The 2,500-nt window shown below is 46.4% G+C and overlaps 1 protein-coding gene across 11 annotated transcripts in view; it reads right to left on the bottom strand.

Annotated features, from left to right (window-relative positions):
- Nucleotides 1-2,500, bottom strand: part of LOC147029018 (nectin-3-like) — a 427,027-nt gene that overhangs the window by 56,324 nt on the left and 368,203 nt on the right. The gene's annotated exons all lie outside the window — the stretch shown is intronic.

The raw sequence follows: 2,500 nt of genomic DNA on the forward strand, positions 1-2,500 counted from the left end.
ATAATATTTATTTATACGGTGTTATTGGGATATTAAATAAATGGGATATTGAAGGTACTCATCTCTTCAGGATTAACCAAAAGCACCCAGACGACCCAAATCCCCACTCAGCCTGTTTGCAAACTCCTCAGCTACCCCATCATCCTTCAGCTTGCCAACATCCAGCCGAGGCTGGTATGGTCCCATTCTCTTAGATTTAAACTGCAACTTCAGAGTTGCTACAACAAGCCTGTGGTTGGTATTGAGGAACTGAGCACTCTTGTAGACCCTGCAGTTCTGGATTATCCTCCAGTGACCATCAACAAGCACATGGTCAATCTCTTTTGCCACACCAACAGCATTGGAATACCAAGTACAGCAATAAGCCTGTGGGCGCTGAAATCATGAACCAGCCACCGTAAGTCCAAGACTTCTTGCAAAGTCAAGAAACTTAATGCTGTTCTGGTTCACAGTTCCAAACCCATGGGGACCAGCACATGTCTCAGATCCATTCCTCTCAGTGCCCGTCAATACATTGAAATCCCCCAAGACAAGAAGAGTATCTCACCTGGGGCACTGATCAACCACATACTCAAGTGCGGCATAGAATGCGTCCTTCACAGTGGGATCACTCGCCTCATTCGGAGCATATAAAGAGACCGGGGAAATCAAACCCAAGGAGTGACGAATCTTTTGTCTCATAATTCGCTCGTTGACTGGTGTTACCTCAATTATAATTGGAGTCCATTTGTTGGACACAGCTGCAGCATCTCCTTGGGCATTGTAACCATCAGAGCGACCAGACCAATAGAAGGTATAACCACCCACCATGATCTCACCACTATCAGGCCTCCGAACCTCAGAGAGTGCTGCAATTCTGATGTTCTAATACCGATGGAGCTCAGATGATAACAGAGATGGTGATCGTCTTCTCTTCGGAATAGGACATTCCAGGTACCCTCCACAAGGGACCGCCTCAGGTTAATCCAAGGAGACTGCCGTCTGGTGGACAACACCTCAGCACCACTCCACCACACACACCACTGCAATCTGACCCTGGAGGTTTTCCCCATGGTTTTCATCCTAGCAACAAGGAATGGGGGTCCCGAAGGCTTTGCCCCAATCCTGTCATCCTGTGAGCTGCCCTGCAAAGGGCAGCAGGCCAGGAGGTACTCCCAGAGTGGGTTTTCAGTTTTCTTTGCAGTTGTGGGTTTTGTGGAATGAAGTGTTTTACGGTGGCAGGAGTGCAAATCCTGCCATCAACCTCCTAATCAAAAGTAACCCAACTGCAGGAGGACATCCACAGACACAGTTGGGCACCAGATATGGATGGCCATTAGCTCGCAAGGAGCTCCTCCGCCCTCCAATAGCCATGCTGTAAATCACATGGATGTTGACAAATTCCTTGTTATCAAATATTGTGAGCACAGAAACAATGAGTTGCAGCCATGGACAGAATATAATTTCAAGGAGAAAAAGTAATACAATTTCACATAATTGGAGGAACTGTTAACTTGGAAACAAATGTGCTGGAGTTGGAGAAGCAGGCTTTCATTGGATGGATGAGGGAAGTGCAGTGGATTTAGGACTGGCCATCTCGATTCTCAGAAGATATTTGATAAGTTATCACATCGGAGGTTGTTCGCTGTGATGAAGGCTTAAGGAGTGGCTGATAGAGTCGCTAACTGGATTGGAAACTGGCTTAGTGATAGGATGGAAAGGGTAACTGTTAGTGGGAGGATTGCAGGCTTGGGGATTGCAAGTAGTGGGGTACCTCAGGGATCAGTACTACAACCGTTATGAGTCTCCTTCCGATTTCACCGGAGCGGATTATAGGTTTGCTCTCCATCTGTTCGTCCCACCTGTGATTTTTCAGACTTTTTCCCATACCATTGAACATATTCAACTGAAACTTGGCACTTGGCTTTATTAAGATTAGGTCCAGAACAAGTTCGAATTTCAGGGCATTTCATCAATATTTCACAAAGGCCCCTTTTGAACTGAGAAAATATCACATCTGTTGGGGACATGTTTGCAAAGCATTTTTTGCTCTTGTGATTCATAAGTTGGAAGAAGGATCTTGGGAATGTTTTTTGTCTACATAGTCAAGGAAGAGCTAGTACAAGTACACTGAATGGATCAGAACACAAGACACTGCAGCACAAAAGGAACAGTGGAGAGAGGGGGGAAACACCAACAGCAGAATTATTTTCTTGTCTGATCTCCTTCCCCTCCAACCTGATGTTCATTTTTTTTTTTCTCTGCTGCCCGGCCCACATCATCTCAGTCTTCTCCATAGTCATCTTTGGCCCATGTTTCCCGAATGCCTACTTCCCCTCCCCCAGTTCTTCGTCCACTCCCGCCCACTCTCCACCATAATAGCCAGATCGTCAACATATAGCGTCCTCCCCATACTTCCCCTCCTGTTCAGCTTCCTGTTTACCAGCTCCATCACCATGAGAAACATGAGAGGGCTGAGAGCACTTCCCTGCCTGAAATCGGTGTTCACGCTGAAACTCTC

The sequence above is a fragment of the Eptatretus burgeri genome, chromosome 4 (assembly GCF_056783735.1).
Source record: "Eptatretus burgeri isolate ZD-2024b chromosome 4, Ebu_testis_v1, whole genome shotgun sequence".
Classification (NCBI taxonomy): Eukaryota; Metazoa; Chordata; class Myxini; order Myxiniformes; family Myxinidae; genus Eptatretus; species Eptatretus burgeri.